Source organism: Lissotriton vulgaris, chromosome 1_2 (assembly GCF_964263255.1).
Source record: "Lissotriton vulgaris chromosome 1_2, aLisVul1.2, whole genome shotgun sequence".
In the NCBI taxonomy this organism is placed as follows: Eukaryota; Metazoa; Chordata; class Amphibia; order Caudata; family Salamandridae; genus Lissotriton; species Lissotriton vulgaris.
The window spans coordinates 228197932-228223647 of NC_141686.1; the positions used below are offsets into that span (position 1 = coordinate 228197932).

The 25716-nt window shown below is 38.9% G+C and overlaps 30 non-coding genes across 30 annotated transcripts; all 30 read right to left on the reverse strand.

The window, feature by feature from the left end:
* Positions 1 to 953: 953 nt before the first annotated feature.
* On the reverse strand, positions 954 to 1026 carry TRNAK-UUU (transfer RNA lysine (anticodon UUU)). Its single transcript has one exon. It is a non-coding gene; the product is annotated as a tRNA-Lys (tRNA).
* A 295-nt stretch (positions 1027 to 1321) lies between these two features.
* On the reverse strand, positions 1322 to 1412 carry TRNAR-UCU (transfer RNA arginine (anticodon UCU)). The gene is given in 2 exon segments: positions 1322 to 1357; positions 1376 to 1412. It is a non-coding gene; the product is annotated as a tRNA-Arg (tRNA).
* A 1268-nt stretch (positions 1413 to 2680) lies between these two features.
* TRNAK-UUU (transfer RNA lysine (anticodon UUU)) lies at positions 2681 to 2753 on the reverse strand. The gene has a single exon. It is a non-coding gene; the product is annotated as a tRNA-Lys (tRNA).
* A 295-nt stretch (positions 2754 to 3048) lies between these two features.
* Positions 3049 to 3139, reverse strand: TRNAR-UCU (transfer RNA arginine (anticodon UCU)). The gene is given in 2 exon segments: positions 3049 to 3084; positions 3103 to 3139. It is a non-coding gene; the product is annotated as a tRNA-Arg (tRNA).
* A 1268-nt stretch (positions 3140 to 4407) lies between these two features.
* TRNAK-UUU (transfer RNA lysine (anticodon UUU)) lies at positions 4408 to 4480 on the reverse strand. Its single transcript has one exon. It is a non-coding gene; the product is annotated as a tRNA-Lys (tRNA).
* Positions 4481 to 4775: 295 nt separating this feature from the next.
* Positions 4776 to 4866, reverse strand: TRNAR-UCU (transfer RNA arginine (anticodon UCU)). The gene is given in 2 exon segments: positions 4776 to 4811; positions 4830 to 4866. It is a non-coding gene; the product is annotated as a tRNA-Arg (tRNA).
* Positions 4867 to 6134: 1268 nt separating this feature from the next.
* TRNAK-UUU (transfer RNA lysine (anticodon UUU)) lies at positions 6135 to 6207 on the reverse strand. The gene has a single exon. It is a non-coding gene; the product is annotated as a tRNA-Lys (tRNA).
* Positions 6208 to 6502: 295 nt separating this feature from the next.
* TRNAR-UCU (transfer RNA arginine (anticodon UCU)) lies at positions 6503 to 6593 on the reverse strand. Its single transcript is given in 2 exon segments — positions 6503 to 6538; positions 6557 to 6593. It is a non-coding gene; the product is annotated as a tRNA-Arg (tRNA).
* Positions 6594 to 7861: 1268 nt separating this feature from the next.
* Positions 7862 to 7934, reverse strand: TRNAK-UUU (transfer RNA lysine (anticodon UUU)). Its single transcript has one exon. It is a non-coding gene; the product is annotated as a tRNA-Lys (tRNA).
* Positions 7935 to 8229: 295 nt separating this feature from the next.
* TRNAR-UCU (transfer RNA arginine (anticodon UCU)) lies at positions 8230 to 8320 on the reverse strand. Its single transcript is given in 2 exon segments — positions 8230 to 8265; positions 8284 to 8320. It is a non-coding gene; the product is annotated as a tRNA-Arg (tRNA).
* Positions 8321 to 9588: 1268 nt separating this feature from the next.
* TRNAK-UUU (transfer RNA lysine (anticodon UUU)) lies at positions 9589 to 9661 on the reverse strand. Its single transcript has one exon. It is a non-coding gene; the product is annotated as a tRNA-Lys (tRNA).
* Positions 9662 to 9956: 295 nt separating this feature from the next.
* Positions 9957 to 10047, reverse strand: TRNAR-UCU (transfer RNA arginine (anticodon UCU)). The gene is given in 2 exon segments: positions 9957 to 9992; positions 10011 to 10047. It is a non-coding gene; the product is annotated as a tRNA-Arg (tRNA).
* A 1268-nt stretch (positions 10048 to 11315) lies between these two features.
* Positions 11316 to 11388, reverse strand: TRNAK-UUU (transfer RNA lysine (anticodon UUU)). The gene has a single exon. It is a non-coding gene; the product is annotated as a tRNA-Lys (tRNA).
* A 295-nt stretch (positions 11389 to 11683) lies between these two features.
* On the reverse strand, positions 11684 to 11774 carry TRNAR-UCU (transfer RNA arginine (anticodon UCU)). Its single transcript is given in 2 exon segments — positions 11684 to 11719; positions 11738 to 11774. It is a non-coding gene; the product is annotated as a tRNA-Arg (tRNA).
* A 1268-nt stretch (positions 11775 to 13042) lies between these two features.
* Positions 13043 to 13115, reverse strand: TRNAK-UUU (transfer RNA lysine (anticodon UUU)). Its single transcript has one exon. It is a non-coding gene; the product is annotated as a tRNA-Lys (tRNA).
* Positions 13116 to 13410: 295 nt separating this feature from the next.
* On the reverse strand, positions 13411 to 13501 carry TRNAR-UCU (transfer RNA arginine (anticodon UCU)). Its single transcript is given in 2 exon segments — positions 13411 to 13446; positions 13465 to 13501. It is a non-coding gene; the product is annotated as a tRNA-Arg (tRNA).
* Positions 13502 to 14769: 1268 nt separating this feature from the next.
* TRNAK-UUU (transfer RNA lysine (anticodon UUU)) lies at positions 14770 to 14842 on the reverse strand. The gene has a single exon. It is a non-coding gene; the product is annotated as a tRNA-Lys (tRNA).
* A 295-nt stretch (positions 14843 to 15137) lies between these two features.
* On the reverse strand, positions 15138 to 15228 carry TRNAR-UCU (transfer RNA arginine (anticodon UCU)). The gene is given in 2 exon segments: positions 15138 to 15173; positions 15192 to 15228. It is a non-coding gene; the product is annotated as a tRNA-Arg (tRNA).
* Positions 15229 to 16496: 1268 nt separating this feature from the next.
* TRNAK-UUU (transfer RNA lysine (anticodon UUU)) lies at positions 16497 to 16569 on the reverse strand. The gene has a single exon. It is a non-coding gene; the product is annotated as a tRNA-Lys (tRNA).
* A 295-nt stretch (positions 16570 to 16864) lies between these two features.
* On the reverse strand, positions 16865 to 16955 carry TRNAR-UCU (transfer RNA arginine (anticodon UCU)). Its single transcript is given in 2 exon segments — positions 16865 to 16900; positions 16919 to 16955. It is a non-coding gene; the product is annotated as a tRNA-Arg (tRNA).
* Positions 16956 to 18223: 1268 nt separating this feature from the next.
* TRNAK-UUU (transfer RNA lysine (anticodon UUU)) lies at positions 18224 to 18296 on the reverse strand. Its single transcript has one exon. It is a non-coding gene; the product is annotated as a tRNA-Lys (tRNA).
* A 295-nt stretch (positions 18297 to 18591) lies between these two features.
* Positions 18592 to 18682, reverse strand: TRNAR-UCU (transfer RNA arginine (anticodon UCU)). The gene is given in 2 exon segments: positions 18592 to 18627; positions 18646 to 18682. It is a non-coding gene; the product is annotated as a tRNA-Arg (tRNA).
* Positions 18683 to 19950: 1268 nt separating this feature from the next.
* Positions 19951 to 20023, reverse strand: TRNAK-UUU (transfer RNA lysine (anticodon UUU)). The gene has a single exon. It is a non-coding gene; the product is annotated as a tRNA-Lys (tRNA).
* Positions 20024 to 20318: 295 nt separating this feature from the next.
* On the reverse strand, positions 20319 to 20409 carry TRNAR-UCU (transfer RNA arginine (anticodon UCU)). The gene is given in 2 exon segments: positions 20319 to 20354; positions 20373 to 20409. It is a non-coding gene; the product is annotated as a tRNA-Arg (tRNA).
* A 1268-nt stretch (positions 20410 to 21677) lies between these two features.
* On the reverse strand, positions 21678 to 21750 carry TRNAK-UUU (transfer RNA lysine (anticodon UUU)). Its single transcript has one exon. It is a non-coding gene; the product is annotated as a tRNA-Lys (tRNA).
* Positions 21751 to 22045: 295 nt separating this feature from the next.
* TRNAR-UCU (transfer RNA arginine (anticodon UCU)) lies at positions 22046 to 22136 on the reverse strand. The gene is given in 2 exon segments: positions 22046 to 22081; positions 22100 to 22136. It is a non-coding gene; the product is annotated as a tRNA-Arg (tRNA).
* Positions 22137 to 23404: 1268 nt separating this feature from the next.
* TRNAK-UUU (transfer RNA lysine (anticodon UUU)) lies at positions 23405 to 23477 on the reverse strand. Its single transcript has one exon. It is a non-coding gene; the product is annotated as a tRNA-Lys (tRNA).
* Positions 23478 to 23764: 287 nt separating this feature from the next.
* TRNAR-UCU (transfer RNA arginine (anticodon UCU)) lies at positions 23765 to 23855 on the reverse strand. Its single transcript is given in 2 exon segments — positions 23765 to 23800; positions 23819 to 23855. It is a non-coding gene; the product is annotated as a tRNA-Arg (tRNA).
* Positions 23856 to 25123: 1268 nt separating this feature from the next.
* TRNAK-UUU (transfer RNA lysine (anticodon UUU)) lies at positions 25124 to 25196 on the reverse strand. Its single transcript has one exon. It is a non-coding gene; the product is annotated as a tRNA-Lys (tRNA).
* Positions 25197 to 25491: 295 nt separating this feature from the next.
* TRNAR-UCU (transfer RNA arginine (anticodon UCU)) lies at positions 25492 to 25582 on the reverse strand. The gene is given in 2 exon segments: positions 25492 to 25527; positions 25546 to 25582. It is a non-coding gene; the product is annotated as a tRNA-Arg (tRNA).
* Between the last annotated feature and the right edge of the window lie 134 nt (positions 25583 to 25716).

Here is a 25716-nt window from a genome sequence, read left to right on the forward strand (position 1 = left end):
ACTTTTTCTTTAAAGGAAACAACCGCCTGAGCAGGGACTTGAACCCTGGACCCTCAGATTAAAAGTCTGATGCTCTACCGACTGAGCTATCCAGGCTCTGCTATACTCTACCTTAAAATCAGCTAAACAAATGTGGACGTACACTGACCTACACTTTGTATATTTATATAATTACATATATTAGCAATGAATATTCTAGAGTTTAATAATGAATTGATATTTTAAGCATTTGAAATTTCAGCAGCACACATAATCCATTTTAACTCCTGAAATTTGTACTATCTCATTTTCGGATGACATAGAAATCACGTGTTTAAAATGACACTGTGAAATTAATAAAGGGCCAAATACTATTACTAACTCCTGAATTACATTTTCAGCAGTATCATTGGGAATTTCCTCTTGGGCATAGACTATGCAACATTTTCAAAGCAAACAGTCTCTGTTTAAGTAGACTTTCTTTCACTGCCATTTTGGTAAATGTTTTTGGTGATGGAGAAGCAGGATTGCTGGTTACTGTTTCAATTAGTTATAAAATAGAGGAGGGATCAAATTGACCCAATTGGTGTTCGAACCCTTAGCGTTTGAATGCTTTTGCTACATTCGCCTAGGACTCCAAGCCGCAATCCATTGCATCAGAGATCCGACCTGATTCAACAAGGTGATCAGAGATTCACAAATAAAAAGATGACCTATAAGTTGTTGACCAACTTTATCAAATTAATCGGACACTAGCTTACATTTTGAACATTGAATTGGATAAAAGATAATCAACATGTCAAACTACATGATACAGTTTGTGTAAGTCTTCTTAACCCTTGTCAAAGAAAGTAGAGCACAGATGGGTATGTAAGGACTCGATCAAGACTTTTTTGAACCATCTGTAATTGGACTTCCCATTCATTGGATTCTGAAAAGAGTATGCAATTGATATACATTTTCTTTAACCAAGCCGCCTGAACAGGGACTTGAACCCTGGGCCCTCAGATTAAAAGTCTGATGCTCTACCGACTGAGCTATCCAGGCTCTGAGGCAGCACCCCACAAAATGACATTATCAACATTAGGAAGTGTCCCAACTATCACTACGTTTTTTAACCCCTTGCGTGCGGGGCGTATTTTCCGCCTGTGCTGACTCCGCCTTGCGCGGGCGGAGTCATGACGGAACGGTTTCGTCATCAGCACAGCTCACCCGTAGCTGATGACGGAACCGTTCTGTCATCAGCACGCAAGGGGTTAAGATGGTTGCCGGTATTAGTACTAAATACAGAGAATATAATAATGAATTGGTACTTGGGATAACAGGGTAACAGGGATAAAACTGACTCTGGTGGGATTCGAACCCACAACCTTTGAATATCCTTTTTACATTCACCTAGAAGTCCAATGCGCTATCCATTGCGCCACAGAGCCAATCTGCTATAATGAGGTGCAGAGATGTTCCGAAATGAAATAATGAGCTTTAGCTGTTGATCAGCTTTATAAAGTTCGTTTGATACTATAACCATGGCTATATTTTGAATATTGAATTGGTGAAATGATATTCACCGTCTCAGACTACATGATACCATTGGTAAATCTACGTACGACTTAAGTTTAGTCAAATGGCACATAATATGTGAGACAGATGTGTATTTCACAACTCCATGAAAGACGTTTTTGCAATTTTAGTAATGGAATATCTTATTCATCATGCAGGGGTCCACAAAAAGAGCATACAATTAGAGTACTTTTTCTTTAAAGGAAACAACCGCCTGAGCAGGGACTTGAACCCTGGACCCTCAGATTAAAAGTCTGATGCTCTACCGACTGAGCTATCCAGGCTCTGCTATACTCTACCTTAAAATCAGCTAAACAAATGTGGACGTACACTGACCTACACTTTGTATATTTATATAATTACATATATTAGCAATGAATATTCTAGAGTTTAATAATGAATTGATATTTTAAGCATTTGAAATTTCAGCAGCACACATAATCCATTTTAACTCCTGAAATTTGTACTATCTCATTTTCGGATGACATAGAAATCACGTGTTTAAAATGACACTGTGAAATTAATAAAGGGCCAAATACTATTACTAACTCCTGAATTACATTTTCAGCAGTATCATTGGGAATTTCCTCTTGGGCATAGACTATGCAACATTTTCAAAGCAAACAGTCTCTGTTTAAGTAGACTTTCTTTCACTGCCATTTTGGTAAATGTTTTTGGTGATGGAGAAGCAGGATTGCTGGTTACTGTTTCAATTAGTTATAAAATAGAGGAGGGATCAAATTGACCCAATTGGTGTTCGAACCCTTAGCGTTTGAATGCTTTTGCTACATTCGCCTAGGACTCCAAGCCGCAATCCATTGCATCAGAGATCCGACCTGATTCAACAAGGTGATCAGAGATTCACAAATAAAAAGATGACCTATAAGTTGTTGACCAACTTTATCAAATTAATCGGACACTAGCTTACATTTTGAACATTGAATTGGATAAAAGATAATCAACATGTCAAACTACATGATACAGTTTGGGTAAGTCTTCTTAACCCTTGTCAAAGAAAGTAGAGCACAGATGGGTATGTAAGGACTCGATCAAGACTTTTTTGAACCATCTGTAATTGGACTTCCCATTCATTGGATTCTGAAAAGAGTATGCAATTGATATACATTTTCTTTAACCAAGCCGCCTGAACAGGGACTTGAACCCTGGGCCCTCAGATTAAAAGTCTGATGCTCTACCGACTGAGCTATCCAGGCTCTGAGGCAGCACCCCACAAAATGACATTATCAACATTAGGAAGTGTCCCAACTATCACTACGTTTTTTAACCCCTTGCGTGCGGGGCGTATTTTCCGCCTGTGCTGACTCCGCCTTGCGCGGGCGGAGTCATGACGGAACGGTTTCGTCATCAGCACAGCTCACCCGTAGCTGATGACGGAACCGTTCTGTCATCAGCACGCAAGGGGTTAAGATGGTTGCCGGTATTAGTACTAAATACAGAGAATATAATAATGAATTGGTACTTGGGATAACAGGGTAACAGGGATAAAACTGACTCTGGTGGGATTCGAACCCACAACCTTTGAATATCCTTTTTACATTCACCTAGAAGTCCAATGCGCTATCCATTGCGCCACAGAGCCAATCTGCTATAATGAGGTGCAGAGATGTTCCGAAATGAAATAATGAGCTTTAGCTGTTGATCAGCTTTATAAAGTTCGTTTGATACTATAACCATGGCTATATTTTGAATATTGAATTGGTGAAATGATATTCACCGTCTCAGACTACATGATACCATTGGTAAATCTACGTACGACTTAAGTTTAGTCAAATGGCACATAATATGTGAGACAGATGTGTATTTCACAACTCCATGAAAGACGTTTTTGCAATTTTAGTAATGGAATATCTTATTCATCATGCAGGGGTCCACAAAAAGAGCATACAATTAGAGTACTTTTTCTTTAAAGGAAACAACCGCCTGAGCAGGGACTTGAACCCTGGACCCTCAGATTAAAAGTCTGATGCTCTACCGACTGAGCTATCCAGGCTCTGCTATACTCTACCTTAAAATCAGCTAAACAAATGTGGACGTACACTGACCTACACTTTGTATATTTATATAATTACATATATTAGCAATGAATATTCTAGAGTTTAATAATGAATTGATATTTTAAGCATTTGAAATTTCAGCAGCACACATAATCCATTTTAACTCCTGAAATTTGTACTATCTCATTTTCGGATGACATAGAAATCACGTGTTTAAAATGACACTGTGAAATTAATAAAGGGCCAAATACTATTACTAACTCCTGAATTACATTTTCAGCAGTATCATTGGGAATTTCCTCTTGGGCATAGACTATGCAACATTTTCAAAGCAAACAGTCTCTGTTTAAGTAGACTTTCTTTCACTGCCATTTTGGTAAATGTTTTTGGTGATGGAGAAGCAGGATTGCTGGTTACTGTTTCAATTAGTTATAAAATAGAGGAGGGATCAAATTGACCCAATTGGTGTTCGAACCCTTAGCGTTTGAATGCTTTTGCTACATTCGCCTAGGACTCCAAGCCGCAATCCATTGCATCAGAGATCCGACCTGATTCAACAAGGTGATCAGAGATTCACAAATAAAAAGATGACCTATACGTTGTTGACCAACTTTATCAAATTAATCGGACACTAGCTTACATTTTGAACATTGAATTGGATAAAAGATAATCAACATGTCAAACTACATGATACAGTTTGGGTAAGTCTTCTTAACCCTTGTCAAAGAAAGTAGAGCACAGATGGGTATGTAAGGACTCGATCAAGACTTTTTTGAACCATCTGTAATTGGACTTCCCATTCATTGGATTCTGAAAAGAGTATGCAATTGATATACATTTTCTTTAACCAAGCCGCCTGAACAGGGACTTGAACCCTGGGCCCTCAGATTAAAAGTCTGATGCTCTACCGACTGAGCTATCCAGGCTCTGAGGCAGCACCCCACAAAATGACATTATCAACATTAGGAAGTGTCCCAACTATCACTACGTTTTTTAACCCCTTGCGTGCGGGGCGTATTTTCCGCCTGTGCTGACTCCGCCTTGCGTGGGCGGAGTCATGACGGAACGGTTTCGTCATCAGCACAGCTCACCCGTAGCTGATGACGGAACCGTTCTGTCATCAGCACGCAAGGGGTTAAGATGGTTGCCGGTATTAGTACTAAATACAGAGAATATAATAATGAATTGGTACTTGGGATAACAGGGTAACAGGGATAAAACTGACTCTGGTGGGATTCGAACCCACAACCTTTGAATATCTTTTTTACATTCACCTAGAAGTCCAATGCGCTATCCATTGCGCCACAGAGCCAATCTGCTATAATGAGGTGCAGAGATGTTCCGAAATGAAATAATGAGCTTTAGCTGTTGATCAGCTTTATAAAGTTCGTTTGATACTATAACCATGGCTATATTTTGAATATTGAATTGGTGAAATGATATTCACCGTCTCAGACTACATGATACCATTGGTAAATCTACGTACGACTTAAGTTTAGTCAAATGGCACATAATATGTGAGACAGATGTGTATTTCACAACTCCATGAAAGACGTTTTTGCAATTTTAGTAATGGAATATCTTATTCATCATGCAGGGGTCCACAAAAAGAGCATACAATTAGAGTACTTTTTCTTTAAAGGAAACAACCGCCTGAGCAGGGACTTGAACCCTGGACCCTCAGATTAAAAGTCTGATGCTCTACCGACTGAGCTATCCAGGCTCTGCTATACTCTACCTTAAAATCAGCTAAACAAATGTGGACGTACACTGACCTACACTTTGTATATTTATATAATTACATATATTAGCAATGAATATTCTAGAGTTTAATAATGAATTGATATTTTAAGCATTTGAAATTTCAGCAGCACACATAATCCATTTTAACTCCTGAAATTTGTACTATCTCATTTTCGGATGACATAGAAATCACGTGTTTAAAATGACACTGTGAAATTAATAAAGGGCCAAATACTATTACTAACTCCTGAATTACATTTTCAGCAGTATCATTGGGAATTTCCTCTTGGGCATAGACTATGCAACATTTTCAAAGCAAACAGTCTCTGTTTAAGTAGACTTTCTTTCACTGCCATTTTGGTAAATGTTTTTGGTGATGGAGAAGCAGGATTGCTGGTTACTGTTTCAATTAGTTATAAAATAGAGGAGGGATCAAATTGACCCAATTGGTGTTCGAACCCTTAGCGTTTGAATGCTTTTGCTACATTCGCCTAGGACTCCAAGCCGCAATCCATTGCATCAGAGATCCGACCTGATTCAACAAGGTGATCAGAGATTCACAAATAAAAAGATGACCTATAAGTTGTTGACCAACTTTATCAAATTAATCGGACACTAGCTTACATTTTGAACATTGAATTGGATAAAAGATAATCAACATGTCAAACTACATGATACAGTTTGGGTAAGTCTTCTTAACCCTTGTCAAAGAAAGTAGAGCACAGATGGGTATGTAAGGACTCGATCAAGACTTTTTTGAACCATCTGTAATTGGACTTCCCATTCATTGGATTCTGAAAAGAGTATGCAATTGATATACATTTTCTTTAACCAAGCCGCCTGAACAGGGACTTGAACCCTGGGCCCTCAGATTAAAAGTCTGATGCTCTACCGACTGAGCTATCCAGGCTCTGAGGCAGCACCCCACAAAATGACATTATCAACATTAGGAAGTGTCCCAACTATCACTACGTTTTTTAACCCCTTGCGTGCGGGGCGTATTTTCCGCCTGTGCTGACTCCGCCTTGCGTGGGCGGAGTCATGACGGAACGGTTTCGTCATCAGCACAGCTCACCCGTAGCTGATGACGGAACCGTTCTGTCATCAGCACGCAAGGGGTTAAGATGGTTGCCGGTATTAGTACTAAATACAGAGAATATAATAATGAATTGGTACTTGGGATAACAGGGTAACAGGGATAAAACTGACTCTGGTGGGATTCGAACCCACAACCTTTGAATATCTTTTTTACATTCACCTAGAAGTCCAATGCGCTATCCATTGCGCCACAGAGCCAATCTGCTATAATGAGGTGCAGAGATGTTCCGAAATGAAATAATGAGCTTTAGCTGTTGATCAGCTTTATAAAGTTCGTTTGATACTATAACCATGGCTATATTTTGAATATTGAATTGGTGAAATGATATTCACCGTCTCAGACTACATGATACCATTGGTAAATCTACGTACGACTTAAGTTTAGTCAAATGGCACATAATATGTGAGACAGATGTGTATTTCACAACTCCATGAAAGACGTTTTTGCAATTTTAGTAATGGAATATCTTATTCATCATGCAGGGGTCCACAAAAAGAGCATACAATTAGAGTACTTTTTCTTTAAAGGAAACAACCGCCTGAGCAGGGACTTGAACCCTGGACCCTCAGATTAAAAGTCTGATGCTCTACCGACTGAGCTATCCAGGCTCTGCTATACTCTACCTTAAAATCAGCTAAACAAATGTGGACGTACACTGACCTACACTTTGTATATTTATATAATTACATATATTAGCAATGAATATTCTAGAGTTTAATAATGAATTGATATTTTAAGCATTTGAAATTTCAGCAGCACACATAATCCATTTTAACTCCTGAAATTTGTACTATCTCATTTTCGGATGACATAGAAATCACGTGTTTAAAATGACACTGTGAAATTAATAAAGGGCCAAATACTATTACTAACTCCTGAATTACATTTTCAGCAGTATCATTGGGAATTTCCTCTTGGGCATAGACTATGCAACATTTTCAAAGCAAACAGTCTCTGTTTAAGTAGACTTTCTTTCACTGCCATTTTGGTAAATGTTTTTGGTGATGGAGAAGCAGGATTGCTGGTTACTGTTTCAATTAGTTATAAAATAGAGGAGGGATCAAATTGACCCAATTGGTGTTCGAACCCTTAGCGTTTGAATGCTTTTGCTACATTCGCCTAGGACTCCAAGCCGCAATCCATTGCATCAGAGATCCGACCTGATTCAACAAGGTGATCAGAGATTCACAAATAAAAAGATGACCTATAAGTTGTTGACCAACTTTATCAAATTAATCGGACACTAGCTTACATTTTGAACATTGAATTGGATAAAAGATAATCAACATGTCAAACTACATGATACAGTTTGGGTAAGTCTTCTTAACCCTTGTCAAAGAAAGTAGAGCACAGATGGGTATGTAAGGACTCGATCAAGACTTTTTTGAACCATCTGTAATTGGACTTCCCATTCATTGGATTCTGAAAAGAGTATGCAATTGATATACATTTTCTTTAACCAAGCCGCCTGAACAGGGACTTGAACCCTGGGCCCTCAGATTAAAAGTCTGATGCTCTACCGACTGAGCTATCCAGGCTCTGAGGCAGCACCCCACAAAATGACATTATCAACATTAGGAAGTGTCCCAACTATCACTACGTTTTTTAACCCCTTGCGTGCGGGGCGTATTTTCCGCCTGTGCTGACTCCGCCTTGCGTGGGCGGAGTCATGACGGAACGGTTTCGTCATCAGCACACCTCACCCGTAGCTGATGACGGAACCGTTCTGTCATCAGCACGCAAGGGGTTAAGATGGTTGCCGGTATTAGTACTAAATACAGAGAATATAATAATGAATTGGTACTTGGGATAACAGGGTAACAGGGATAAAACTGACTCTGGTGGGATTCGAACCCACAACCTTTGAATATCTTTTTTACATTCACCTAGAAGTCCAATGCGCTATCCATTGCGCCACAGAGCCAATCTGCTATAATGAGGTGCAGAGATGTTCCGAAATGAAATAATGAGCTTTAGCTGTTGATCAGCTTTATAAAGTTCGTTTGATACTATAACCATGGCTATATTTTGAATATTGAATTGGTGAAATGATATTCACCGTCTCAGACTACATGATACCATTGGTAAATCTACGTACGACTTAAGTTTAGTCAAATGGCACATAATATGTGAGACAGATGTGTATTTCACAACTCCATGAAAGACGTTTTTGCAATTTTAGTAATGGAATATCTTATTCATCATGCAGGGGTCCACAAAAAGAGCATACAATTAGAGTACTTTTTCTTTAAAGGAAACAACCGCCTGAGCAGGGACTTGAACCCTGGACCCTCAGATTAAAAGTCTGATGCTCTACCGACTGAGCTATCCAGGCTCTGCTATACTCTACCTTAAAATCAGCTAAACACATGTGGACGTACACTGACCTACACTTTGTATATTTATATAATTACATATATTAGCAATGAATATTCTAGAGTTTAATAATGAATTGATATTTTAAGCATTTGAAATTTCAGCAGCACACATAATCCATTTTAACTCCTGAAATTTGTACTATCTCATTTTCGGATGACATAGAAATCACGTGTTTAAAATGACACTGTGAAATTAATAAAGGGCCAAATACTATTACTAACTCCTGAATTACATTTTCAGCAGTATCATTGGGAATTTCCTCTTGGGCATAGACTATGCAACATTTTCAAAGCAAACAGTCTCTGTTTAAGTAGACTTTCTTTCACTGCCATTTTGGTAAATGTTTTTGGTGATGGAGAAGCAGGATTGCTGGTTACTGTTTCAATTAGTTATAAAATAGAGGAGGGATCAAATTGACCCAATTGGTGTTCGAACCCTTAGCGTTTGAATGCTTTTGCTACATTCGCCTAGGACTCCAAGCCGCAATCCATTGCATCAGAGATCCGACCTGATTCAACAAGGTGATCAGAGATTCACAAATAAAAAGATGACCTATAAGTTGTTGACCAACTTTATCAAATTAATCGGACACTAGCTTACATTTTGAACATTGAATTGGATAAAAGATAATCAACATGTCAAACTACATGATACAGTTTGGGTAAGTCTTCTTAACCCTTGTCAAAGAAAGTAGAGCACAGATGGGTATGTAAGGACTCGATCAAGACTTTTTTGAACCATCTGTAATTGGACTTCCCATTCATTGGATTCTGAAAAGAGTATGCAATTGATATACATTTTCTTTAACCAAGCCGCCTGAACAGGGACTTGAACCCTGGGCCCTCAGATTAAAAGTCTGATGCTCTACCGACTGAGCTATCCAGGCTCTGAGGCAGCACCCCACAAAATGACATTATCAACATTAGGAAGTGTCCCAACTATCACTACGTTTTTTAACCCCTTGCGTGCGGGGCGTATTTTCCGCCTGTGCTGACTCCGCCTTGCGTGGGCGGAGTCATGACGGAACGGTTTCGTCATCAGCACAGCTCACCCGTAGCTGATGACGGAACCGTTCTGTCATCAGCACGCAAGGGGTTAAGATGGTTGCCGGTATTAGTACTAAATACAGAGAATATAATAATGAATTGGTACTTGGGATAACAGGGTAACAGGGATAAAACTGACTCTGGTGGGATTCGAACCCACAACCTTTGAATATCTTTTTTACATTCACCTAGAAGTCCAATGCGCTATCCATTGCGCCACAGAGCCAATCTGCTATAATGAGGTGCAGAGATGTTCCGAAATGAAATAATGAGCTTTAGCTGTTGATCAGCTTTATAAAGTTCGTTTGATACTATAACCATGGCTATATTTTGAATATTGAATTGGTGAAATGATATTCACCGTCTCAGACTACATGATACCATTGGTAAATCTACGTACGACTTAAGTTTAGTCAAATGGCACATAATATGTGAGACAGATGTGTATTTCACAACTCCATGAAAGACGTTTTTGCAATTTTAGTAATGGAATATCTTATTCATCATGCAGGGGTCCACAAAAAGAGCATACAATTAGAGTACTTTTTCTTTAAAGGAAACAACCGCCTGAGCAGGGACTTGAACCCTGGACCCTCAGATTAAAAGTCTGATGCTCTACCGACTGAGCTATCCAGGCTCTGCTATACTCTACCTTAAAATCAGCTAAACAAATGTGGACGTACACTGACCTACACTTTGTATATTTATATAATTACATATATTAGCAATGAATATTCTAGAGTTTAATAATGAATTGATATTTTAAGCATTTGAAATTTCAGCAGCACACATAATCCATTTTAACTCCTGAAATTTGTACTATCTCATTTTCGGATGACATAGAAATCACGTGTTTAAAATGACACTGTGAAATTAATAAAGGGCCAAATACTATTACTAACTCCTGAATTACATTTTCAGCAGTATCATTGGGAATTTCCTCTTGGGCATAGACTATGCAACATTTTCAAAGCAAACAGTCTCTGTTTAAGTAGACGTTCTTTCACTGCCATTTTGGTAAATGTTTTTGGTGATGGAGAAGCAGGATTGCTGGTTACTGTTTCAATTAGTTATAAAATAGAGGAGGGATCAAATTGACCCAATTGGTGTTCGAACCCTTAGCGTTTGAATGCTTTTGCTACATTCGCCTAGGACTCCAAGCCGCAATCCATTGCATCAGAGATCCGACCTGATTCAACAAGGTGATCAGAGATTCACAAATAAAAAGATGACCTATAAGTTGTTGACCAACTTTATCAAATTAATCGGACACTAGCTTACATTTTGAACATTGAATTGGATAAAAGATAATCAACATGTCAAACTACATGATACAGTTTGGGTAAGTCTTCTTAACCCTTGTCAAAGAAAGTAGAGCACAGATGGGTATGTAAGGACTCGATCAAGACTTTTTTGAACCATCTGTAATTGGACTTCCCATTCATTGGATTCTGAAAAGAGTATGCAATTGATATACATTTTCTTTAACCAAGCCGCCTGAACAGGGACTTGAACCCTGGGCCCTCAGATTAAAAGTCTGATGCTCTACCGACTGAGCTATCCAGGCTCTGAGGCAGCACCCCACAAAATGACATTATCAACATTAGGAAGTGTCCCAACTATCACTACGTTTTTTAACCCCTTGCGTGCGGGGCGTATTTTCCGCCTGTGCTGACTCCGCCTTGCGTGGGCGGAGTCATGACGGAACGGTTTCGTCATCAGCACAGCTCACCCGTAGCTGATGACGGAACCGTTCTGTCATCAGCACGCAAGGGGTTAAGATGGTTGCCGGTATTAGTACTAAATACAGAGAATATAATAATGAATTGGTACTTGGGATAACAGGGTAACAGGGATAAAACTGACTCTGGTGGGATTCGAACCCACAACCTTTGAATATCTTTTTTACATTCACCTAGAAGTCCAATGCGCTATCCATTGCGCCACAGAGCCAATCTGCTATAATGAGGTGCAGAGATGTTCCGAAATGAAATAATGAGCTTTAGCTGTTGATCAGCTTTATAAAGTTCGTTTGATACTATAACCATGGCTATATTTTGAATATTGAATTGGTGAAATGATATTCACCGTCTCAGACTACATGATACCATTGGTAAATCTACGTACGACTTAAGTTTAGTCAAATGGCACATAATATGTGAGACAGATGTGTATTTCACAACTCCATGAAAGACGTTTTTGCAATTTTAGTAATGGAATATCTTATTCATCATGCAGGGGTCCACAAAAAGAGCATACAATTAGAGTACTTTTTCTTTAAAGGAAACAACCGCCTGAGCAGGGACTTGAACCCTGGACCCTCAGATTAAAAGTCTGATGCTCTACCGACTGAGCTATCCAGGCTCTGCTATACTCTACCTTAAAATCAGCTAAACAAATGTGGACGTACACTGACCTACACTTTGTATATTTATATAATTACATATATTAGCAATGAATATTCTAGAGTTTAATAATGAATTGATATTTTAAGCATTTGAAATTTCAGCAGCACACATAATCCATTTTAACTCCTGAAATTTGTACTATCTCATTTTCGGATGACATAGAAATCACGTGTTTAAAATGACACTGTGAAATTAATAAAGGGCCAAATACTATTACTAACTCCTGAATTACATTTTCAGCAGTATCATTGGGAATTTCCTCTTGGGCATAGACTATGCAACATTTTCAAAGCAAACAGTCTCTGTTTAAGTAGACTTTCTTTCACTGCCATTTTGGTAAATGTTTTTGGTGATGGAGAAGCAGGATTGCTGGTTACTGTTTCAATTAGTTATAAAATAGAGGAGGGATCAAATTGACCCAATTGGTGTTCGAACCCTTAGCGTTTGAATGCTTTTGCTACATTCGCCTAGGACTCCAAGCCGCAATCCATTGCATCAGAGATCCGACCTGATTCAACAAGGTGATCAGAGATTCACAAATAAAAAGATGACCTATAAGTTGTTGACCAACTTTATCAAATTAATCGGACACTAGCTTACATTTTGAACATTGAATTGGATAAAAGATAATCAACATGTCAAACTACATGATACAGTTTGTGTAAGTCTTCTTAACCCTTGTCAAAGAAAGTAGAGCACAGATGGGTATGTAAGGACTCGATCAAGACTTTTTTGAACCATCTGTAATTGGACTTCCCATTCATTGGATTCTGAAAAGAGTATGCAATTGATATACATTTTCTTTAACCAAGCCGCCTGAACAGGGACTTGAACCCTGGGCCCTCAGATTAAAAGTCTGATGCTCTACCGACTGAGCTATCCAGGCTCTGAGGCAGCACCCCACAAAATGACATTATCAACATTAGGAAGTGTCCCAACTATCACTACATTTTTTAACCCCTTGCGTGCAGGGCGTATTTTCCGCCTGTGCTGACTCCGCCTTGCGCGGGCGGAGTCATGACGGAACGGTTTCGTCATCAGCACAGCTCACCCGTAGCTGATGACGGAACCGTTCTGTCATCAGCACGCAAGGGGTTAAGATGGTTGCCGGTATTAGTACTAAATACAGAGAATATAATAATGAATTGGTACTTGGGATAACAGGGTAACAGGGATAAAACTGACTCTGGTGGGATTCGAACCCACAACCTTTGAATATCCTTTTTACATTCACCTAGAAGTCCAATGCGCTATCCATTGCGCCACAGAGCCAATCTGCTATAATGAGGTGCAGAGATGTTCCGAAATGAAATAATGAGCTTTAGCTGTTGATCAGCTTTATAAAGTTCGTTTGATACTATAACCATGGCTATATTTTGAATATTGAATTGGTGAAATGATATTCACCGTCTCAGACTACATGATACCATTGGTAAATCTACGTACGACTTAAGTTTAGTCAAATGGCACATAATATGTGAGACAGATGTGTATTTCACAACTCCATGAAAGACGTTTTTGCAATTTTAGTAATGGAATATCTTATTCATCATGCAGGGGTCCACAAAAAGAGCATACAATTAGAGTACTTTTTCTTTAAAGGAAACAACCGCCTGAGCAGGGACTTGAACCCTGGACCCTCAGATTAAAAGTCTGATGCTCTACCGACTGAGCTATCCAGGCTCTGCTATACTCTACCTTAAAATCAGCTAAACAAATGTGGATGTACACTGACCTACACTTTGTATATTTATATAATTACATATATTAGCAATGAATATTCTAGAGTTTAATAATGAATTGATATTTTAAGCATTTGAAATTTCAGCAGCACACGTAATCCATTTTAACTCCTGAAATTTGTACTATCTCATTTTCGGATGACATAGAAATCACGTGTTTAAAATGACACTGTGAAATTAATAAAGGGCCAAATACTATTACTAACTCCTGAATTACATTTTCAGCAGTATCATTGGGAATTTCCTCTTGGGCATAGACTATGCAACATTTTCAAAGCAAACAGTCTCTGTTTAAGTAGACTTTCTTTCACTGCCATTTTGGTAAATGTTTTTGGTAATGGAGAAGCAGGATTGCTGGTTACTGTTTCAATTAGTTATAAAATAGAGGAGGGATCAAATTGACCCAATTGGTGTTCGAACCCTTAGCGTTTGAATGCTTTTGCTACATTCGCCTAGGACTCCAAGCCGCAATCCATTGCATCAGAGATCCGACCTGATTCAACAAGGTGATCAGAGATTCACAAATAAAAAGATGACCTATAAGTTGTTGACCAACTTTATCAAATTAATCGGACACTAGCTTACATTTTGAACATTGAATTGGATAAAAGATAATCAACATGTCAAACTACATGATACAGTTTGGGTAAGTCTTCTTAACCCTTGTCAAAGAAAGTAGAGCACAGATGGGTATGTAAGGACTCGATCAAGACTTTTTTGAACCATCTGTAATTGGACTTCCCATTCATTGGATTCTGAAAAGAGTATGCAATTGATATACATTTTCTTTAACCAAGCCGCCTGAACAGGGACTTGAACCCTGGGCCCTCAGATTAAAAGTCTGATGCTCTACCGACTGAGCTATCCAGGCTCTGAGGCAGCACCCCACAAAATGACATTATCAACATTAGGAAGTGTCCCAACTATCACTACGTTTTTTAACCCCTTGCGTGCGGGGCGTATTTTCCGCCTGTGCTGACTCCGCCTTGCGCGGGCGGAGTCATGACGGAACGGTTTCGTCATCAGCACAGCTCACCCGTAGCTGATGACGGAACCGTTCTGTCATCAGCACGCAAGGGGTTAAGATGGTTGCCGGTATTAGTACTAAATACAGAGAATATAATAATGAATTGGTACTTGGGATAACAGGGTAACAGGGATAAAACTGACTCTGGTGGGATTCGAACCCACAACCTTTGAATATCCTTTTTACATTCACCTAGAAGTCCAATGCGCTATCCATTGCGCCACAGAGCCAATCTGCTATAATGAGGTGCAGAGATGTTCCGAAATGAAATAATGAGCTTTAGCTGTTGATCAGCTTTATAAAGTTCGTTTGATACTATAACCATGGCTATATTTTGAATATTGAATTGGTGAAATGATATTCACCGTCTCAGACTACATGATACCATTGGTAAATCTACGTACGACTTAAGTTTAGTCAAATGGCACATAATATGTGAGACAGATGTGTATTTCACAACTCCATGAAAGACGTTTTTGCAATTTTAGTAATGGAATATCTTATTCATCATGCAGGGGTCCACAAAAAGAGCATACAATTAGAGTACTTTTTCTTTAAAGGAAACAACCGCCTGAGCAGGGACTTGAACCCTGGACCCTCAGATTAAAAGTCTGATGCTCTACCGACTGAGCTATCCAGGCTCTGCTATACTCTACCTTAAAATCAGCTAAACAAATGTGGACGTACACTGACCTACACTTTGTATATTTATATAATTACATATATTAGCAATGAATATTCTAGAGTTTAATAATGAATTGATATTTTAAGCATTTGAAATTTCAGCAGCACACATAATCCATTTTAACTCCTGAAATTTGTACTATCTCATTTTCGGATGACATAGAAATCACGTGTTTAAAATGACACTGTGAAATTAATAAAGGGCCAAATACTATTACTAACTCCTGAATTACATTTTCAGCAGTATCATTGGGAATTTCCTCTTGGGCATAGACTATGCAACATTTTCAAAGCAAACAGTCTCTGTTTAAGTAGACTTTCTTTCACTGCCATTTTGGTAAATGTTTTTGGTGATGGAGAAGCAGGATTGCTGGTTACTGTTTCAATTAGTTATAAAATAGAGGAGGGATCAAATTGACCCAATTGGTGTTCGAACCCTTAGCGTTTGAATGCTTTTGCTACATTCGCCTAGGACTCCAAGCCGCAATCCATTGCATCAGAGATCCGACCTGATTCAACAAGGTGATCAGAGATTCACAAATAAAAAGATGACCTATAAGTTGTTGACCAACTTTATCAAATTAATCGGACACTAGCTTACATTTTGAACATTGAATTGGATAAAAGATAATCAACATGTCAAACTACATGATACAGTTTGGGTAAGTCTTCTTAACCCTTGTCAAAGAAAGTAGAGCACAGATGGGTATGTAAGGACTCGATCAAGACTTTTTTGAACCATCTGTAATTGGACTTCCCATTCATTGGATTCTGAAAAGAGTATGCAATTGATATACATTTTCTTTAACCAAGCCGCCTGAACAGGGACTTGAACCCTGGGCCCTCAGATTAAAAGTCTGATGCTCTACCGACTGAGCTATCCAGGCTCTGAGGCAGCACCCCACAAAATGACATTATCAACATTAGGAAGTGTCCCAACTATCACTACGTTTTTTAACCCCTTGCGTGCGGGGCGTATTTTCCGCCTGTGCTGACTCCGCCTTGCGTGGGCGGAGTCATGACGGAACGGTTTCGTCATCAGCACAGCTCACCCGTAGCTGATGACGGAACCGTTCTGTCATCAGCACGCAAGGGGTTAAGATGGTTGCCGGTATTAGTACTAAATACAGAGAATATAATAATGAATTGGTACTTGGGATAACAGGGTAACAGGGATAAAACTGACTCTGGTGGGATTCGAACCCACAACCTTTGAATATCTTTTTTACATTCACCTAGAAGTCCAATGCGCTATCCATTGCGCCACAGAGCCAATCTGCTATAATGAGGTGCAGAGATGTTCCGAAATGAAATAATGAGCTTTAGCTGTTGATCAGCTTTATAAAGTTCGTTTGATACTATAACCATGGCTATATTTTGAATATTGAATTGGTGAAATGATATTCACCGTCTCAGACTACATGATACCATTGGTAAATCTACGTACGACTTAAGTTTAGTCAAATGGCACATAATATGTGAGACAGATGTGTATTTCACAACTCCATGAAAGACGTTTTTGCAATTTTAGTAATGGAATATCTTATTCATCATGCAGGGGTCCACAAAAAGAGCATACAATTAGAGTACTTTTTCTTTAAAGGAAACAACCGCCTGAGCAGGGACTTGAACCCTGGACCCTCAGATTAAAAGTCTGATGCTCTACCGACTGAGCTATCCAGGCTCTGCTATACTCTACCTTAAAATCAGCTAAACAAATGTGGACGTACACTGACCTACACTTTGTATATTTATATAATTACATATATTAGCAATGAATATTCTAGAGTTTAATAATGAATTGATATTTTAAGCATTTGAAATTTCAGCAGCACACATAATCCATTTTAACTCCTGAAATTTGTACTATCTCATTTTCGGATGACATAGAAATCACGTGTTTAAAATGACACTGTGAAATTAATAAAGGGCCAAATACTATTACTAACTCCTGAATTACATTTTCAGCAGTATCATTGGGAATTTCCTCTTGGGCATAGACTATGCAACATTTTCAAAGCAAACAGTCTCTGTTTAAGTAGACTTTCTTTCACTGCCATTTTGGTAAATGTTTTTGGTGATGGAGAAGCAGGATTGCTGGTTACTGTTTCAATTAGTTATAAAATAGAGGAGGGATCAAATTGACCCAATTGGTGTTCGAACCCTTAGCGTTTGAATGCTTTTGCTACATTCGCCTAGGACTCCAAGCCGCAATCCATTGCATCAGAGATCCGACCTGATTCAACAAGGTGATCAGAGATTCACAAATAAAAAGATGACCTATAAGTTGTTGACCAACTTTATCAAATTAATCGGACACTAGCTTACATTTTGAACATTGAATTGGATAAAAGATAATCAACATGTCAAACTACATGATACAGTTTGGGTAAGTCTTCTTAACCCTTGTCAAAGAAAGTAGAGCACAGATGGGTATGTAAGGACTCGATCAAGACTTTTTTGAACCATCTGTAATTGGACTTCCCATTCATTGGATTCTGAAAAGAGTATGCAATTGATATACATTTTCTTTAACCAAGCCGCCTGAACAGGGACTTGAACCCTGGGCCCTCAGATTAAAAGTCTGATGCTCTACCGACTGAGCTATCCAGGCTCTGAGGCAGCACCCCACAAAATGACATTATCAACATTAGGAAGTGTCCCAACTATCACTACGTTTTTTAACCCCTTGCGTGCGGGGCGTATTTTCCGCCTGTGCTGACTCCGCCTTGCGTGGGCGGAGTCATGACGGAACGGTTTCGTCATCAGCACAGCTCACCCGTAGCTGATGACGGAACCGTTCTGTCATCAGCACGCAAGGGGTTAAGATGGTTGCCGGTATTAGTACTAAATACAGAGAATATAATAATGAATTGGTACTTGGGATAACAGGGTAACAGGGATAAAACTGACTCTGGTGGGATTCGAACCCACAACCTTTGAATATCTTTTTTACATTCACCTAGAAGTCCAATGCGCTATCCATTGCGCCACAGAGCCAATCTGCTATAATGAGGTGCAGAGATGTTCCGAAATGAAATAATGAGCTTTAGCTGTTGATCAGCTTTATAAAGTTCGTTTGATACTATAACCATGGCTATATTTTGAATATTGAATTGGTGAAATGATATTCACCGTCTCAGACTACATGATACCATTGGTAAATCTACGTACGACTTAAGTTTAGTCAAATGGCACATAATATGTGAGACAGATGTGTATTTCACAACTCCATGAAAGACGTTTTTGCAATTTTAGTAATGGAATATCTTATTCATCATGCAGGGGTCCACAAAAAGAGCATACAATTAGAGTACTTTTTCTTTAAAGGAAACAACCGCCTGAGCAGGGACTTGAACCCTGGACCCTCAGATTAAAAGTCTGATGCTCTACCGACTGAGCTATCCAGGCTCTGCTATACTCTACCTTAAAATCAGCTAAACAAATGTGGACGTACACTGACCTACACTTTGTATATTTATATAATTACATATATTAGCAATGAATATTCTAGAGTTTAATAATGAATTGATATTTTAAGCATTTGAAATTTCAGCAGCACACATAATCCATTTTAACTCCTGAAATTTGTACTATCTCATTTTCGGATGACATAGAAATCACGTGTTTAAAATGACACTGTGAAATTAATAAAGGGCCAAATACTATTACTAACTCCTGAATTACATTTTCAGCAGTATCATTGGGAATTTCCTCTTGGGCATAGACTATGCAACATTTTCAAAGCAAACAGTCTCTGTTTAAGTAGACGTTCTTTCACTGCCATTTTGGTAAATGTTTTTGGTGATGGAGAAGCAGGATTGCTGGTTACTGTTTCAATTAGTTATAAAATAGAGGAGGGATCAAATTGACCCAATTGGTGTTCGAACCCTTAGCGTTTGAATGCTTTTGCTACATTCGCCTAGGACTCCAAGCCGCAATCCATTGCATCAGAGATCCGACCTGATTCAACAAGGTGATCAGAGATTCACAAATAAAAAGATGACCTATAAGTTGTTGACCAACTTTATCAAATTAATCGGACACTAGCTTACATTTTGAACATTGAATTGGATAAAAGATAATCAACATGTCAAACTACATGATACAGTTTGGGTAAGTCTTCTTAACCCTTGTCAAAGAAAGTAGAGCACAGATGGGTATGTAAGGACTCGATCAAGACTTTTTTGAACCATCTGTAATTGGACTTCCCATTCATTGGATTCTGAAAAGAGTATGCAATTGATATACATTTTCTTTAACCAAGCCGCCTGAACAGGGACTTGAACCCTGGGCCCTCAGATTAAAAGTCTGATGCTCTACCGACTGAGCTATCCAGGCTCTGAGGCAGCACCCCACAAAATGACATTATCAACATTAGGAAGTGTCCCAACTATCACTACGTTTTTTAACCCCTTGCGTGCGGGGCGTATTTTCCGCCTGTGCTGACTCCGCCTTGCGTGGGCGGAGTCATGACGGAACGGTTTCGTCATCAGCACAGCTCACCCGTAGCTGATGACGGAACCGTTCTGTCATCAGCACGCAAGGGGTTAAGATGGTTGCCGGTATTAGTACTAAATACAGAGAATATAATAATGAATTGGTACTTGGGATAACAGGGTAACAGGGATAAAACTGACTCTGGTGGGATTCGAACCCACAACCTTTGAATATCTTTTTTACATTCACCTAGAAGTCCAATGCGCTATCCATTGCGCCACAGAGCCAATCTGCTATAATGAGGTGCAGAGATGTTCCGAAATGAAATAATGAGCTTTAGCTGTTGATCAGCTTTATAAAGTTCGTTTGATACTATAACCATGGCTATATTTTGAATATTGAATTGGTGAAATGATATTCACCGTCTCAGACTACATGATACCATTGGTAAATCTACGTACGACTTAAGTTTAGTCAAATGGCACATAATATGTGAGACAGATGTGTATTTCACAACTCCATGAAAGACGTTTTTGCAATTTTAGTAATGGAATATCTTATTCATCATGCAGGGGTCCACAAAAAGAGCATACAATTAGAGTACTTTTTCTTTAAAGGAAACAACCGCCTGAGCAGGGACTTGAACCCTGGACCCTCAGATTAAAAGTCTGATGCTCTACCGACTGAGCTATCCAGGCTCTGCTATACTCTACCTTAAAATCAGCTAAACAAATGTGGACGTACACTGACCTACACTTTGTATATTTATATAATTACATATATTAGCAATGAATATTCTAGAGTTTAATAATGAATTGATATTTTAAGCATTTGAAATTTCAGCAGCACACATAATCCATTTTAACTCCTGAAATTTGTACTATCTCATTTTCGGATGACATAGAAATCACGTGTTTAAAATGACACTGTGAAATTAATAAAGGGCCAAATACTATTACTAACTCCTGAATTACATTTTCAGCAGTATCATTGGGAATTTCCTCTTGGGCATAGACTATGCAACATTTTCAAAGCAAACAGTCTCTGTTTAAGTAGACTTTCTTTCACTGCCATTTTGGTAAATGTTTTTGGTGATGGAGAAGCAGGATTGCTGGTTACTGTTTCAATTAGTTATAAAATAGAGGAGGGATCAAATTGACCCAATTGGTGTTCGAACCCTTAGCGTTTGAATGCTTTTGCTACATTCGCCTAGGACTCCAAGCCGCAATCCATTGCATCAGAGATCCGACCTGATTCAACAAGGTGATCAGAGATTCACAAATAAAAAGATGACCTATAAGTTGTTGACCAACTTTATCAAATTAATCGGACACTAGCTTACATTTTGAACATTGAATTGGATAAAAGATAATCAACATGTCAAACTACATGATACAGTTTGTGTAAGTCTTCTTAACCCTTGTCAAAGAAAGTAGAGCACAGATGGGTATGTAAGGACTCGATCAAGACTTTTTTGAACCATCTGTAATTGGACTTCCCATTCATTGGATTCTGAAAAGAGTATGCAATTGATATACATTTTCTTTAACCAAGCCGCCTGAACAGGGACTTGAACCCTGGGCCCTCAGATTAAAAGTCTGATGCTCTACCGACTGAGCTATCCAGGCTCTGAGGCAGCACCCCACAAAATGACATTATCAACATTAGGAAGTGTCCCAACTATCACTACGTTTTTTAACCCCTTGCGTGCAGGGCGTATTTTCCGCCTGTGCTGACTCCGCCTTGCGCGGGCGGAGTCATGACGGAACGGTTTCGTCATCAGCACAGCTCACCCGTAGCTGATGACGGAACCGTTCTGTCATCAGCACGCAAGGGGTTAAGATGGTTGCCGGTATTAGTACTAAATACAGAGAATATAATAATGAATTGGTACTTGGGATAACAGGGTAACAGGGATAAAACTGACTCTGGTGGGATTCGAACCCACAACCTTTGAATATCCTTTTTACATTCACCTAGAAGTCCAATGCGCTATCCATTGCGCCACAGAGCCAATCTGCTATAATGAGGTGCAGAGATGTTCCGAAATGAAATAATGAGCTTTAGCTGTTGATCAGCTTTATAAAGTTCGTTTGATACTATAACCATGGCTATATTTTGAATATTGAATTGGTGAAATGATATTCACCGTCTCAGACTACATGATACCATTGGTAAATCTACGTACGACTTAAGTTTAGTCAAATGGCACATAATATGTGAGACAGATGTGTATTTCACAACTCCATGAAAGACGTTTTTGCAATTTTAGTAATGGAATATCTTATTCATCATGCAGGGGTCCACAAAAAGAGCATACAATTAGAGTACTTTTTCTTTAAAGGAAACAACCGCCTGAGCAGGGACTTGAACCCTGGACCCTCAGATTAAAAGTCTGATGCTCTACCGACTGAGCTATCCAGGCTCTGCTATACTCTACCTTAAAATCAGCTAAACAAATGTGGACGTACACTGACCTACACTTTGTATATTTATATAATTACATATATTAGCAATGAATATTCTAGAGTTTAATAATGAATTGATATTTTAAGCATTTGAAATTTCAGCAGCACACGTAATCCATTTTAACTCCTGAAATTTGTACTATCTCATTTTCGGATGACATAGAAATCACGTGTTTAAAATGACACTGTGAAATTAATAAAGGGCCAAATACTATTACTAACTCCTGAATTACATTTTCAGCAGTATCATTGGGAATTTCCTCTTGGGCATAGACTATGCAACATTTTCAAAGCAAACAGTCTCTGTTTAAGTAGACTTTCTTTCACTGCCATTTTGGTAAATGTTTTTGGTAATGGAGAAGCAGGATTGCTGGTTACTGTTTCAATTAGTTATAAAATAGAGGAGGGATCAAATTGACCCAATTGGTGTTCGAACCCTTAGCGTTTGAATGCTTTTGCTACATTCGCCTAGGACTCCAAGCCGCAATCCATTGCATCAGAGATCCGACCTGATTCAACAAGGTGATCAGAGATTCACAAATAAAAAGATGACCTATAAGTTGTTGACCAACTTTTTCAAATTAATCGGACACTAGCTTACATTTTGAACATTGAATTGGATAAAAGATAATCAACATGTCAAACTACATGATACAGTTTGGGTAAGTCTTCTTAACCCTTGTCAAAGAAAGTAGAGCACAGATGGGTATGTAAGGACTCGATCTAGACTTTTTTGAACCATCTGTAATTGGACTTCCCATTCATTGGATTCTGAAAAGAGTATGCAATTGATATACATTTTCTTTAACCAAGCCGCCTGAACAGGGATTTGAACCCTGGGCCCTCAGATTAAAAGTCTGATGCTCTACCGACTGAGCTATCCAGGCTCTGAGGCAGCACCCCACAAAATGACATTATCAACATTAGGAAGTGTCCCAACTATCACTACGTTTTTTAACCCCTTGCGTGCGGGGCGTATTTTCCGCCTGTGCTGACTCCGCCTTGCGTGGGCGGAGTCATGACGGAACGGTTTCGTCATCAGCACAGCTCACCCGTAGCTGATGACGGAACCGTTCTGTCATCAGCACGCAAGGGGTTAAGATGGTTGCCGGTATTAGTACTAAATACAGAGAATATAATAATGAATTGGTACTTGGGATAACAGGGATAAAACTGACTCTGGTGGGATTCGAACCCACAACCTTTGAATATCTTTTTTACATTCACCTAGAAGTCCAATGCGCTATCCATTGCGCCACAGAGCCAATCTGCTATAATGAGGTGCAGAGATGTTCCGAAATGAAATAATGAGCTTTAGCTGTTGATCAGCTTTATAAAGTTCGTTTGATACTATAACCATGGCTATATTTTGAATATTGAATTGGTGAAAAGATATTCACCGTCTCAGACTACATGATACCATTGGTAAATCTACGTACGACTTAAGTTTAGTCAAATGGCACATAATATGTGAGACAGATGTGTATTTCACAACTCCATGAAAGACGTTTTTGCAATTTTAGTAATGGAATATCTTATTCATCATGCAGGGGTCCACAAAAAGAGCATACAATTAGAGTACTTTTTCTTTAAAGGAAACAACCGCCTGAGCAGGGACTTGAACCCTGGACCCTCAGATTAAAAGTCTGATGCTCTACCGACTGAGCTATCCAGGCTCTGCTATACTCTACCTTAAAATCAGCTAAACAAATGTGGACGTACACTGACCTACACTTTGTATATTTATATAATTACATATATTAGCAATGAATATTCTAGAGTTTAATAATGAATTGATATTTTAAGCATTTGAAATTTCAGCAGCACACATAATCCATTTTAACTCCTGAAATTTGTACTATCTCATTTTCGGATGACATAGAAATCACGTGTTTAAAATGACACTGTGAAATTAATAAAGGGCCAAATACTATTACTAACTCCTGAATTACATTTTCAGCAGTATCATTGGGAATTTCCTCTTGGGCATAGACTATGCAACATTTTCAAAGCAAACAGTCTCTGTTTAAGTAGACTTTCTTTCACTGCCATTTTGGTAAATGTTTTTGGTGATGGAGAAGCAGGATTGCTGGTTACTGTTTCAATTAGTTATAAAATAGAGGAGGGATCAAATTGACCCAATTGGTGTTCGAACCCTTAGCGTTTGAATGCTTTTGCTACATTCGCCTAGGACTCCAAGCCGCAATCCATTGCATCAGAGATCCGACCTGATTCAACAAGGTGATCAGAGATTCACAAATAAAAAGATGACCTATAAGTTGTTGACCAACTTTTTCAAATTAATCGGACACTAGCTTACATTTTGAACATTGAATTGGATAAAAGATAATCAACATGTCAAACTACATGATACAGTTTGGGTAAGTCTTCTTAACCCTTGTCAAAGAAAGTAGAGCACAGATGGGTATGTAAGGACTCGATCTAGACTTTTTTGAACCATCTGTAATTGGACTTCCCATTCATTGGATTCTGAAAAGAGTATGCAATTGATATACATTTTCTTTAACCAAGCCGCCTGAACAGGGACTTGAACCCTGGGCCCTCAGATTAAAAGTCTGATGCTCTACCGACTGAGCTATCCAGGCTCTGAGGCAGCACCCCACAAAATGACATTATCAACATTAGGAAGTGTCCCAACTATCACTACGTTTTTTAACCCCTTGCGTGCGGGGCGTATTTTCCGCCTGTGCTGACTCCGCCTTGCGTGGGCGGAGTCATGACGGAACGGTTTCGTCATCAGCACAGCTCACCTGTAGCTGATGACGGAACCGTTCTGTCATCAGCACGCAAGGGGTTAAGATGGTTGCCGGTATTAGTACTAAATACAGAGAATATAATAATGAATTGGTACTTGGGATAACAGGGTAACAGGGATAAAACTGACTCTGGTGGGATTCGAACCCACAACCTTTGAATATCTTTTTTACATTCACCTAGAAGTCCAATGCGCTATCCATTGCGCCACAGAGCCAATCTGCTATAATGAGGTGCAGAGATGTTCCGAAATGAAATAATGAGCTTTAGCTGTTGATCAGCTTTATAAAGTTCGTTTGATACTATAACCATGGCTATATTTTGAATATTGAATTGGTGAAATGATATTCA